At 36.3% G+C, this 14,736-nt stretch overlaps 1 long non-coding RNA gene across 1 annotated transcript; it reads left to right on the top strand.

Moving 5' to 3' along the window:
• Positions 1-6,314: 6,314 nt before the first annotated feature.
• Positions 6,315-12,263, top strand: LOC129146839 (uncharacterized). The gene is made up of 3 exons (XR_008554108.1): positions 6,315-6,390; positions 7,181-7,226; positions 12,203-12,263. It is a non-coding gene; the product is annotated as an uncharacterized LOC129146839 (long non-coding RNA).
• Positions 12,264-14,736: the final 2,473 nt, after the last annotated feature.

The raw sequence follows: 14,736 nt of genomic DNA, 5'->3' as shown, positions 1-14,736 counted from the left end.
TTCTTAATAATGTCTTTGTACTGTTACAACTGGTCCAACTAAACTGGTTGCCTTTTAAGAGTTTTGGTATTTTCAAGTTTTCTCAGGGACCTCTTGTCATCATGGATCCATTAGATGCTCAAATGCCCCAGATCAGGAACTTTTACCTTGGTGGACTTCATAGAGAGATACATAAGAAGGACAATCTTAAAAATGTCTTATTTTTTGTGGAAATAAAGGGTATGCAATGATAGAATAAATAGTAATTAAGTAGATGATAGACATGTATATTTTTTAAATGTGCTAGGGAAACTGAAGTTTAGTTACTGAGTTATTTCATTTGTTACAAGTAGATGAATGGCTTTGGAAGACTTGAGCATTTTTCAGGAGCAGTATATGAAGGACAATTTAAGGACAATATGTTTCATGGATTGGGGACTTACACATTCCCATCTGGGGCAAAGTACACTGGAAATTTCAATGAAAATAGGTAAGCGTAACATAAAAAGTCACTGTAGTTCTATTAATAATAGATTCTTTTCAGGCACAAATTACTTAAATATTTAATTAATATTATGTAATTAATGTTTATATTCTTTTGTAATGTTTAGTTAAAGTATATTTTATAAGAACTTTTGGGTTATATTTTGGGGAAAAATATTATAAGGGAGGGTAAGATCACCATGAACCTCCAAAAGAAAGATCATTCTTGCTGATCATCTATTAGATTTTTCATTGATTTCCTTTTGACTCCTATACTCCTATGGAAGTTTTTACAGCCACCTTGTAAATAGAAAGCTTGTCACATTGAGAAAATTTATACCCAAAATTGCTTTAACTTGAAACCTGATAAACTTTTTAAAAAAGCAACATTAAGGTTAATTTCACAGTTGTTTACTTCAGTTTGACCTGGTATGTGTGTACATTTTTACTAGGCTAATTTTTTAAATGTAAGCAAAATTAATTAATTTCAAATTTTAGATATATGCCCACTTTGTTCTGGTCATATGTTGTCATTAGGCCTGAACATGTGGAAAATGGAAATGAAATGAAACATGAGCACAGCTTTACAAGTTTAGCCATTACACTGAATACATGCCATGTCATCCAAAGGTTCATTTTCATTTATAAATACCCCTTTATTAGTTACAGAAGTGAAAATACAACCCAATAGTTATGAAGTGATTGCTGCCAATTTTGAGGAGAGGAGAGGTTCATCTATTTTACTCCTTTCTGAGATAACACATAAATTTTTTCCACCGATGTTAATCAAGGGAGAAAAATAACCAATGGGATAAACATTTGTTTATATATGTGAAATGCATTTCCCCATATCCCAAGAGTCCAACAAACACCAGCACAGAAACACAGCACCTCAAACATAGTTGATGGCCAATGAGTATTTGTTAAATAAACAGATGAAAAAATTAAGCCGATATAAACTTTTCATTTTTTAATTGCTTGTTTTGGTTTTGTGTAAATTTAACAAATGTGATCCTAAAATCTCAGACCCAAAATTTGTATGTTGACAGTGTTCATTTGGAATAGTAATGTTTTTATAGGATATGAAACCAGGATGCCAGGTTTTATATCAAAGTTTGGAAGGAGAGTGAGAGAGAATTCTTTAGACATAGTATATAATATGCTAGATAATCTTACATCTAGACTGTAAATTCTTTGTCTTGGTTAATGAACAAACTTATTTTTTACTATTTCAGGGTGGAAGGTGAAGGACAATATACTGACATCCGAGGATTAGAATGGTGTGGTAACTTTCATTTCACCGCTGCTCCAGGCCTGAAGCTAAAGCTCCAAATGTAGATATTCTGCATTTAAAGTTTTAATGTGGTAGTTGAAGCTTTTAGTTGTAAGGAAAACAACTGAATCTGTCTATATATCCTACCTGTCTATGATAATTTTGCCAATAAAGCCATCACTCATGCCTTTTTGAACATTATTTTCATCATTTACAATTATAATCAATTGTAAATAAGTTATGGGATTCAATTGAGAGTTTACTCACTTTAATAAACACAGTAGAACTATTTAGATCTTGGCAAAATCAACTTTTAGTCCTACGCCAGAGTATGGTCATATTTAAAAAGTACATAGGTATCTCTGCTTTTTAAAAGTTCCTGTTATGCCACTTCATTTTTATGAAAGACCTACTTTAGTAACTTTTCACAAACCAAAAATCCAAAGAGGATTTTCACTTTTACGACAAAAGGTGAAAAGCAAGTATATCTGTGAACATTTGTTTTGCAGCAGTGTAAGGCCTTAGTTACAAGCTTGCCCAGTCCTCAGAGCAGACAGAAAGCAGGTCACGAAGCCCTGTGTGGGGCCAGGAATAAGTCTTTATTATGAGGCAGCAGGAGACACAGGTAGCAATGGGGGCAGAGTCCAGCAGCGGCAGTCCCCTGGGCTCTGGCCATAGCAGAAGCTCCGTGGCCCAGGAATGTCCAGTGAGACCCCCACCACCACCTCAGGAGCCCTATTAGTTTTTATAGTTTTATAAGAGCCCTATTAGTTTATATATGCATAGACAAAGCCTGCTCAAGGCCAAGTTTAGGCCTAGTTTACAGAAGTGTGTTTCTCACACAGAACGACTGTGCAAGTTTACATTATTATTTACTGCTTTCCCATGGGAACTACATCTCAAAGCTACATGTTATCTACTAGGCCACCTGTGCCGGAAGACCGCTGGGAAAATCTCTGAGAAAACTCTGTTTTCCCACAGGCCCTACAGGCAGCCATTCTAGAGGCAGCCTGCACCCTGAGCAGTGAGCATGGTACTGCCAAGCTCCTTCCCTGTGGCTATTTTACACAGGCTATGTATATTCTTACTTTTTCTATATGTTGGTGTTATTTTTATATTCTTACTTTTTCTATATGTTGGTGTTATTTTTAGGTGTTTTCAATATTTTTTGTTCAATTTCTTTGAAAAATATTGTATTTTGATGGGGATTGTATTTAACTTATCATTTTAGATGGGGTGATAATTTTGATTATATTGATTCTCCACATCCATGAGCATCCATCAGCATGAATGTCCTTCCATTTCTTTAAGTCACTATCCAAATCTTTTAATAAAGTTTTGCAATTCTTGTTGTAAAATTCATTTTATCTCAGTTAACTCCAAGTTATTTAATTCCTTCTGAATCAATTGTCCGTGGAGTTATTTTTCTTTTGGTTCTTGGTTATCTGTATCTTAGAAAGCTATAGAATTTTGTATGTTGATTTTGTGACCTGTCACTTACTCTTTTCATCTATTGTTTCTAATAGCTTTTCAGTTTTCTAATGGCTATTTGTTTCTAATATCTTCTGGATCCACAATGATCCCTTCCTCCAAGCCAGCTCCTTGGTCTAAGTGTCTCATAGAATGTTGTGTCACCACTAGGTGATGAGAAAGCACCAGGCCAGCACCCAGTAGAGACTGTAGCTGAGACAGGGTTGCAGTCGAGAATTGTTCTTTTCTTTGCCAGTGCAGAGTCTTATCCCAGGGTGTTGTGTCTATGTTAACAGATTCTTAAACTCTACTTGATGAAGGTGTTCTTTCGTTGTTTCAGTTTTAGTGCTAAGTGGTGCGGGGGTGGAGGAGCATGTGTTCTGCATATCCCAGCCTTAGGCTGCAAATAGTAGAGATGGGTGAACTGACTTGATAATTCCCACTGGGCTGAGAGTCAGCTATTTTATACTGGAAGCCATAGCCTCAAGCCACTAATCCTCATTCTGTACCCCTGTCTCTTTATGTCTGCAATAGGGCATCCTCTGTCCTGGATGCCAACTCTGTGCATCCCCTTATCCAGGGCAGTGCCGTGTCTCCAAAGTCTCAGACGTTGACATGTGTCCCTGAATCAACAACTGTAGGGGGTTCCATATAGCCATCACCCCACCCTTCTCATGGGATGTGTTGCCCTGGTAGTATTGAAAACATGTAAAGGTCCCTTCATCCCTTTCTGCCAGACCATTAGTCTTGTACTGTGGTTGTTCTTTTTTCTTTATTCTGCAATTTAGTTGTGAGCATATGGATGAGGTGAGCCTGGTACATTTGCTCTGCTACCATCGTGCTGGACTCCCTGGACAAAGAATTTGAATGCATATTTCTTTAAAGAAGAGATACAAATGTCTAATAAGCAAATGAAAAGATGCTCAACATCATTACTCTTTAGGGAAATACAAATTAAAGCCACAATGAGAACCACTACACAATCACTAAGATGGCTATATTAAAAAAAAGACAGATGATAATGAAGGTTGGCAGGGATGTGGAGGAACTGGGGCCCTCATACATTCTTGGTGGGAATGGAAAACAGTACAGCCACTGTGGAAAACAGTTTCTCAAAAAGCTAGACATAGAGTTACCATATGACCCAGAAATTTCTGAGCATGCACTAAAGAGAATTGACTTGTTTAGGAATGTTCATGACAGCTTCCTATATAATAGCCCAGTACCAAAAATAATTCAAATAATCAATAGAATATTATTTGGCCATAAAAAAGAAATGAAGTATAGTCATCACTTAACACTCAGAAAGCACCTAACATTCCTTTTTTTTTTTTTAAAGATTTTATTTTATTTATACAAAAACCGGGGTACAGGCCAGAGGTGTGGAGGCTGAGAGGATTCACCAGACACAGAGTGGGGAACAGAACAGGCAGACTGAAGAAATACACTGCTCAGGGGAGCAGCGGGTGAGACAGGAGAGGTCTGCCCACCATTTGGGTTGCTCCGAGGCCGGCGGGGATTAAATCGACACACTGCAGAGGGTGCAGACAGCTTCATAGCGCTGCTCTCAAGCACCTGTGCCACCAGGAAGGCCCCTGCACCTAACATTCTGAGCAATACACTGTTAGGTGATTTTGTTGTTGTGAGAATGTCAGAGTGTATGATTCTCCAAAAAGTACTTTTCCATTTCCTAGCATAGCAATTCAGGAGGCATCTTGGATTAGGAGTTGTGTCATTTATGACTTCTTTTTGCTTCTGCAGTACACTGGCAGTGTGTGTGTATTGATGCTTGAAGGCTTTGTTCACCCCACTGTTCTGGTGACAAAGGGCTTAAATTTGTAGCCTGTAACTTTTCTGCGAAGGAAGACTTTTATTCCCTCATGAAAATCCTTAAAACCCGGCAGTAACTTGGTCTCATGGATGGAAATCTTTTCGGGTATCCATTTCCAGAACAAGGAATTTTCACCCATATTGAAGATTTGCTCTCTCAAGTAATTGTCTTCCACAATCAGCTTATCTAGAATTTCCAAAATTTTTTTCAGTTGCCTTTACATCAGCACATGAAGACTCATCACTGACTTTCACTTTATGTAAAGAACAATGATGTTGAGTTGTTTACACCCTTCCACCCCCAGTAAATTCAGCATCATAGTTGGGTCCTGCCTTTTCCTTCAGCATTGCAAACAAAGTTTCTGCTTTGATTATGGTCATGAGGGTGATGAGAAGAATATACTGCTGTGTCTGGTCTTCTATCCAGGTCATTAGAAGTTTCTCTATATCTGATCTAGGCCTTTCTTGAATTTTTTTATTCTCACTAATTTCAATGAAGCAGATCCTTTAATAGCTTCTGTCATTGTGTTCTAGTTCTTCAAGATCATAGCTATGCTGGGATGGAGCAGATCTAGCGATCTGTGACCACTGATTTTTCATTTTCACGATCCTTAATCACTTTTAATTTTGTTCCAGGTCAGACACTTGACATGACTTTTATTGGCAATGTTAGCCAGTGGATTTTGTGTATACATAGGGGTTATGACGAATAAAATATGAGATTAAATCAAGCACAAGGGGAAAATAATGCCAATAAGAGATACAGTGCATATGACACTACTGCCTGCATAAAATGATTAAAATATGTAGGGTATCACCAGGGAATAGGAATTTGGGGACCATAGCCTATCTTTATTCCATGGTTGACCCAAACATTGTTATGCTGTGGGTGTCTATTTTGACAAATGCTACATGAATGAACCTTGAAAACATTGTCTTAGGTGGCAGAAACCAGCACTAAAGGCCACATGTTGGGTGACTTTTATGTGACATATCCAGAATAGGCAAATCCAGAGACAGGACATAGCTAAGTGGTTGCCCAGGGTAAAGGAATTGGGAGGCATGGGGTTATTTTGGGGGTGATAGAAAAGTTCTAAAATTAATAGTGATGATTGAACCATCTTGAGAATATTAAAAATTATTCAACTGAATTGTTCATATTGAAAGATTTTATGTATAGTAAATGAGTTATTTATCAATTTTTTAAAAAGTAGATCTATGTGTCTACACATATTCTATGCTTAGAAAGCTTCTATACCTTTTAGATAAAGGTGTGTAACAGCTGCATATTAGATATTACAATGAAGACCTGAGTGGTTTTGCTGGAACTGTTTTTCCAAAACTGACAAAGAATGGTGAGTATAATAGATAACTTCTGTCAAATTTATTCATTCAAAATCTTGTGAACATTACTATTTTTCAATATGTCATTACCAAAAATATTTTTTATGTTTTTTTTTCTGTGCTACTTTAAAATCTGGGTCAAAATATTTTTTAAAATATTGAGATAAAATGTTATTTCTGTTAATTTCTCTTAATAGCTTTGTATTTCATTTCAAAAATCCTGTTTATAAATGATTCAAAATATATTTGAAAAAACTAGACATTTTTGGATTTGTTGCTTAGCACTAATTAGTATGGTTTTAGAATTAAATATTGTTCTACTACTTGATAAGGAGATAAGGACCTGGACAAACTAAGATAAGGTGCAAGATTGTTTTCAGGGACACATGATGCAAATTCAAAACATCTGGAAAATATAGAAAAATACCTGTTTTATTGCATACTCAATTTTCCCCAATATTTTTCCTCAAATTCTTTAAGGTAGCAAAATAAATACTTTGCCTTTTAAAACTTTAACATTTTATTGATATATAAATGAGTTTTCAATGTTAAGTTTCAAAATTTCTAAGACACCAATGTCTTTCCTCTTCAGCAGTTTTCTTTCTTTTACTCCTGGAAACTAAATGCAGTTCAGTTGTTTGATTAGTTGATGCTAGAATTTGACCTGAAGCTTATATAATTAGAAGACACACTAGTTTTCCTCATTAAAAAGCCTAGTTAGCATCTGACAGTCTCGTTTCTGGGAAAGTCAAACCTCTCTACTGCTTCTTTTTATAACCTTTAAATTAATTCTGAATTCAGATAAGCTTCCATCCGAGGATGATATAACCACTGCAGTCAACATGGGGTAAGTGAGTGCTTTATGTGCTTTGATAGGCATTGAAAGGGAAAATATTTTCATAGAAGAAATCTCATAAATTCTTACTAATTTAGATTCAAAATATGCTAACATTTATTAAGAGACATTTAAAGAAATAACTTTTCAAAAGTTATAACAATTTGCTTAGTCTTGCTTAGTTTATGTATTATGCCTTGATCTGCTTTTGCAGGTTGTCAACTAATGAAATGCTGGAGGACAGAAGAATTTGCATGTTTACATATTTAGTTGAAACTGAGTTAAATTTTGAGAGTTGTCTTAAAGAAAGGGTGACAAGATTTTTTTATTTATTTACAAGGTAGCAAAAATCCAACATGTATATGTCTCTTTTGGATTAAGAATAAAGAAGGAAGAAGACTAGGAATGGAGGAAAGTTGATTTATGCCATTTATAACATAGAAAAGGGAAAGAGGATTCATTCAGAGTTCACTATCTACAGAAGAATGGGACATTTGTCAAATAATTCTAAACCCATTTTAGAGTTTTGGGAGCATGATGAAAGAACTGGGTTTTACTTGAAAGCTTTCTAATCTTAAGTGAGAATAGATAATATTATAATTAGTATTAGAATTGTAGGGGGTTTGCATATTGAAGCAATAGTATTCTGAAAATACAAAAATTTACATTACACCTTTGTCTTTTTTTATAACTCATTTTAGTACAAAATTATATTGCTGCAAATAATATAGTCACTTCATTGGAGGCACTTCTGGAGAATTTAATATAAATGATCAGAAACTGGTACTAGAGAAATAAACTTTTACACCTATTTCTTCTAAACCCTAGTTTCTATGAATTTAATTTCCATGAATTCAGTATATATTTTTGTTAATATCCTGGGCTCTGAAAATGCGATCTAAACCAGTTTAAAATCTCAGAGGCTTTTGAAAGAAAGTTGATCATATTATTGTTAACTTTGAGTGCAAGTATATAGGTTAACACATAAGTGCCTTGTACAAATTTAATACACATTTGGTGGATTTGATTTTGGACACAATTGATGAGACTCTGGATTCTCTTTTCTTTCTTTCTTTTTCTCTGTGCATAAGAGTATATATCTCTGCCTGCCCCATCCTTCTTCCTGCCCTCCTTTCTTTATGGCTGTAGTTCTTAACCTTTCTTGAGGCAAGAATCACTTTAAAATCTTTAGAAAACAACCCAACCTCTCTGCAAAAAAATATATATAAAGTCACAGAAATTTTTGGATACTTTGAGATTTACAGATGGCCTGAAGCCCAAAATATGGACCTTAGGCTAAGAAACATTCTAGAGTGAAGTAACTTGCTTAATATTTTTCTCAGTTTCTGGATTTTTATAAAATAGAAGACACTTTCAGTTGATAAATCCTGCTAAGCTTCTCTCAGAGATAATGTTGAAGGAGCTGATTCTCCCGCTGATCGCCTCTCAACACAAATACACACGCACGATTTACATGAGTGTGCAGCACAGCTGTGCCACATCCAGTTTTGACAAGCACGTTACTGTCCCCTGTGACTTGATAGATCACTTGTGCTTTCACAAGAGCGGGAATCACCTTGGGATTGAGCGAAGAAGCAAAACTCATTATTTTATTTCTAAGTTGATTTCCATGTCCCAAATTAGATGAGCTAAAACATAAATTTCTATATCTTATACAGGATACTCTTCTGATAGATAGGTTCAAAATTCTGATGCTTTATGCGCCCCTTTTTGAGAAAAGAGAGGTTAGTAGCTATTAACACACATTTCAGTCTTTCTAAAATGAGAAAAATAAAAAAAATAGCAGCTAGTCAGATGCTCAAATTTGTACATTTGAGGAAATCTCTAAAATGTATCTATTGAGAAGGAAGAAGTAGCTGTTTAGGGTCTTCCTTTTTTTTTTTTTTTTTTTTTTGATGGGGATGGGAGAACACAATTTATCTCAAAGTTGTTTGAGAATATAATGAATATAATGCCCTTACATAGTTTTATGCTAGTCTTTTCCATTTTTTCCTCAGGCTATGTTTGTCTTGGTCTAGAGAACAATGAAGAGGCAAATATTAGAAAATCCTTTGCTCTCTAGGAAGCTCCTTCTCTTAATTTTCATTGGATTTCTTATGGAGTGAGTGGGTAGATGAGGTAGGTAGAAATGATGCCTAAGAGTAGTGAAAGGGATAATTGGGGAGTAGAAGAACTTCACTGTGTAAGGCACCCTTACACCTGCTACTATCACACCTGGACAATAGATGGACGATGAGAAAGAAAGGACGGTTGTGTTTCTTTTCCCATCTCTTAGTAGAATTAGGTCAGAATACCCCCAACTGACATCTGTGAATGGCTCTGCTAAAATTATAGAGCTAATAAGTTCATTACTATAATGTAACTTTCCTTTTAGTTTCTCAGTTCAAAGGAGTGTGCAGTAATTTGAAAAATTCCTTAATGGCTGTATTTCCACTTCTGAATCTGAGAATTTCAATGCAACTCTTTTTCCTGGGCAAAGCCTACATTGAGTGCAGGCAGTAACCTTGAAAATGTTGCTTCTGTCTGTGTCCTGCTTTTCCTCACAGTCACTTCCTGAATTCAGGCCATCATTACCTTCTATTTGGATTAGTAAAGATGCCTACTCTCTGGCCTTTTTGGAGCTCATCTGTCCTCTACCATGCCACGAGAGGCATCTTACTGAAGGAAGACGTGACCTAGTCATTCTGTTGCTTGAAACCTTTCAGGACTCTTTGGTCTCTCTCTACAGAGCCAGCTTCCAGGAAAATAGTCACTGTCCCCATCTCTGTCCTCGATCTACCCGCCTTTCCCTCTGCCCTACCCTCCTTGCTCCCTAGGGCCCCTGTGCCACCTATGCTTTGTAACTTAGTAGCTCTGTTTCTTTGCTGATGCTCTTTTTTGAAAAGACCACTTCTATAGATTGCTCAAAGTCCAGCTCAAATTCTATCTTCATCAGGAAACTTCCACTGATATCCACATCAGGAATACATTTTTTTCTACACTTGTCTTACTGCATTTATCACAGTCCACATACCGTAGTTGTGTGGCTCATCTTTCGACTAGGCTGTAAGCTCCTTGGCGTAGGAACAAATGTTTATATTTCTCCCAGCTGCTGGCACAGTGTCTTTTACATGATATGTATTTAAGACATGGTTGAAGTGAAATGGAGTTCTCCCTATAATCCATAAAAAGCTAAAAACCTTCCTAGAGGGTCAGCATATCCGTAAGGTTGGGTTCATGTGTTGATGATGGGAAAAACAAAACAGTCGTGGCTTGCACATGCTGGAAGCTTATTTCTCTTACATTACAAAAAACCAGTAAGCCCAGAGGGAGGCAGTCATCAATCAGAGCAGATCCCTGCCTGAGGAGCCCACTCCTCTTACCTGGACCTCCTGCCATCCTTGGTGTATTCTCCCATCCAGGAAAGTTGCTAGGATTCTAGCTGCCTCATTGGTGTTTGGCCAGCAGGGAGAATGGGAAGAAAACACTATGTTCTCTCTTTTAAGGCGACTTCCCAGAGGTCACTCACACGATCTTCTCTCCTTTATTCCTGTGGTTACACCTAGCTGTGAAGGAGGGGAAGAGGTGGAGTTTTACAATCAGGTCACTAAAAAATGGGGAGCATGGACACTCGGTGGCAACTAGCAGTGCCTGACAGAGCCAGGACTCGGCCTTACGTGGCCTCTTACATTCCTTAAAGGCAAAGAACAATGTGATGCACAAAAAGGAGTCTTTTAATAATTTTTTCTGTGAAGTTCTAGTGGGGCAACCAGGCACAAGGGAGGCAGGGGGATAAGGGGCCTAGCAGCAAGCCTCCCAGCCCCAGGGAATCCTTATGTTCTTTCTCTGGGATATCTCTCTCTGTATCTGTCTCTCTCATCATCTCATGGTCTGGCCTCTTCTGTAGTCACCCTGCTCATCTCCTTTTATCCCAGCCTCTAGCTGTTTATTCTAGACTCAGGTGTGCACACTTACACATGTGTGTGCACCCATACTCCATAGGTGTCTACAAACAGGCACACATGCCCCGTACCCACGCTCCCAAGTGCCTTCTGCAGCAACACGATTAAGGCCGCAGGTGATAGCCATAGAGGCTAGTGGTGTAAAAAGCCTGAATGAAAAAAAAAAGTCTGAATGATTCATTTATTCTACAGAAGTTAAGGGGGGACAAAAGATCAAGCCAACTGGGAGTAAACATACATTCACTTAGCATAGGGACCTTGACAAAATGACAAAAGCTAATCTGTGGCTCCCCAGTTACCCATATCCAAGCTCCTGTCCCCAGCCTTCATCTCCCTAATCATCACATCTGTACTGTGAGGCGAATATTTTTATTGCTATGCCAACTCTACAGATCAAGAAACTGAAGCCCAGGAAGATTCAGTTAGGGTCATACTACCCAACAGTGTTCAGATAATGAAAAATAAATAAAACATATACCTGATTGGGAAGCTTTTGTATTGCTCAGAAAAACCACATAAATCACAGTGTTCTCTAGATGGGTTTGCACTAAATTCTGGTTGTAGAGCCCTCAATTAGCCCTTATTGAAAAATCTATTAAAACCTATTTCACTTGTCACTTGAAGGAGGTGGTTTTGTTTAATGCGGGATGCTTAGAAAACCTCTAGATTTGTGGCTTTAATCATTTTAGGGTCAGATGAACTACCTGGAATTCTTCTGATTCAGCAAAACCCCAAGCCATATTGGAGTACTCCAAGTATGTTTTAAAAACATAGCAATTTATTTTTATTGGTCACCCCAAAGATACAAATAATAAGGTGGTGTGCCTACCCAAAGCTAAATGACTTAAGAATTAAGATTAAGAGAAACAAGAAGTTTTACTTTACATATTTTTTAACTATTAGAAAGTTTTCACAACAATAAATTTCATATATAAGACACACCTTTAGTTACGAAATCATAGAAATAAAAGGATGGTATAAATTACAAAGTCTCTGTCATTATCAATGGCACTTTATTTCTTGTAGAACCTCTAGAGAAATCAGGAAGACTTCACAAAACATGATGTGATGTCTACTGGTGAAGACAGGCCATATGGTGAGTCAACATTCCAAAGAACTTATTTCTTTAAGAGCACAAACTGAGAACATAGTTTAAAACGGTGTGCTTGTATTTGTACTTAATTTAAACATCATTCTTGAAATACAAGTATTATAAACTGCTTTGGAGAAGTTTGTTGCCCTTCTTTGTTTCAAACAAACACACATCTTACTTTTATTAGCTATCAGGTCTGTTAGCCACCTTACAAACCAGTCATATCACAGCAGAATTTTATTGCATATCTGATGCTTGCTCACAGTGTTGCTACAATACTGAGCATTGTTTTAATCGAGTTCTATTTTGGATGTCTTTGGGGATTGAAAAAAAAAAGCCTTAAGAAAGACAACATTTACTTTACATTTAACCAATATTTTCTGAGTCCTTATTGTATGCTAGCCTTTGTGACATAAAAGTTCTGCAGGATAGGTATTATCCTCATTTTTCAGTTGAAGAAACATAGGTTTGTAAGGGTTAAATAAGGTTTCCAGGGTCACAAGATGCAATGAGTAGCAGAGCTAGGATTTGAAACTAGATGTCTCCGCACTTAAGAAAGAAGTCTCATTGTTTAAAATATTATCATTAAGTCCCAAATATAAAAGGGTTCATTGTAAAAAAAAATTGAGCAAGAAATACGTCAAATTTGAAAGCTATTCCAATCCCTACTCCATCCCTCTTTCCATGCATAAGCGCAGTTAGTAATTTGAAATAAATTATTCCTTTTTTTTTTCCTTTTTGTCCAGTGTACTTTTCACTGTATCACACTTCCTGTCTACTTAAAAATATCAATGAACAGAAGAGGCTGAAATCACTATAAATCTTTATAATTCTTACATGTAGCATGCTCTATATTTTACTAGTATAAATATCTACATTTAAATAACAACTAAAATGATCATTCAGCTAACATTAGATATCTAACTGCAGAGACTGAAAGAATAGAATTTGCTCTTTTTTTCTTTGGAGTTCATAAACTAATGCAGTGGTTTTTCATTTATTTTTGAGAGAGTAAATATGGACTCCTTTGAAAGTCTGATGTGAACTCTGAAACTTCTCCCTAGAAGAAAATGAAGCTACATAAACTTGCTTATAATTCAGGGAGTTTGGGGACACACAAGAGTATATGGAGTAGAATTGATCTTGTGGAAATAAGATTTTAAATAAATGATTTAACACAAATACTTTAATAGAGATGCGAACAAGGTAGCATAGAAAAGCAAGGAGTTAGTCCACAAAGACATGTCAAGAAAGACCAGGAAGAGTGAAATGTGCAGAATTTTGAAAGACACTAGGAGTTCGACAGCTAGCCCAGAGTGCAGGAACATTTATAAAACCCATAGGTTAGAAAGAACAGGAAGTCACAGGACTGTCTTTTGACGGGAACCAGTGTGTGTATGAGAGTGTCTGAAGAGGAATTAGCAGAACTAGGTAGAGGACAGATCATGAAAGGGGTTGTCTATTGTGTTGGATCTTTTAGCCTATAGGAGTCATTGAAGGATTTCAATCAAAATTTTCATGAGTAGGTAAGAAGTCTATAATTAGTGCATGACTAAATAAATGATCATGGGGAGAATAATTTAGGTAATAAGATAAAAAATTAAAAGGAGGTAAATCAATTTGATTTAGGTTTGTTGGGGGATCATCGACGAAATTATATACTATTAAAGAAATATGGTGCCAAAATCAAATGAAAATCACTGGAAAGTCATTACTTTTACAGAGGAGATTGGGAGAATAAAGCTCATTTGTAAGATAAAATTCAAAATTTGGACAGCACATCGGCCCCCTCAGTGCATTGAGTCCCAGGTACAATCAAATTGATGTCAATCACTCTGAGTCTATCTTTCACCTTGGTCTTCCCCAGACACATGCCCTCTTACTTTCCATTAGCCCTTTGATTCCCATTGACCCTCTCACATACAGAGAGGAAGAGAGAGAAGGGCAAAATCTGCCAGGTTCTCTATATTTCTACACTGAGCATGTATTATTTTTAAAATTATTCTTATAATTTAGACTTTAAAGTAATATAATAAGTATAAACCAAGGTTTACAAATAATGTCATAGCTGATTTATTTCTACTTAGCCATATTAAACCTAATATACTAAATAATTAGTATACAAATACTAATATTTGTCTTACCTCCTTCTTCTTGGTAGTAGCTTCATAACTAGCACAAGATTATCAAGTGTCCAGGATATTTCACTTGATAAATATGTATTATTCACTTAAAATATTACTTAGATGCTAAACTTGTACCTATCTTACATATGTTATTTGTTTATGTGTGATACATTATACTTTTTTTTTTAATAGAAAAAGTATTTCATCTTTGCCGAGGGCAGTGCTCTGTTAGAGTTCTTAGTCTACGTGTTTTGAGAGTGAACATCTCTTAAAACAAAATTTACATTGATGTGTCCAGCTCCCTTTTCTAGCTTGTTAATTAATATGACAAATAAATGTGT

Source organism: Talpa occidentalis, unplaced genomic scaffold, assembly GCF_014898055.3.
Source record: "Talpa occidentalis isolate TD23 unplaced genomic scaffold, MPIMG_talOcc4v2.1 talOcc4.5, whole genome shotgun sequence".
Lineage (NCBI taxonomy): Eukaryota > Metazoa > Chordata > Mammalia > Eulipotyphla > Talpidae > Talpa > Talpa occidentalis.
Note: the sequence above shows the minus strand (reverse complement) of the source record. Positions and strands in the feature narration are given on the sequence as shown.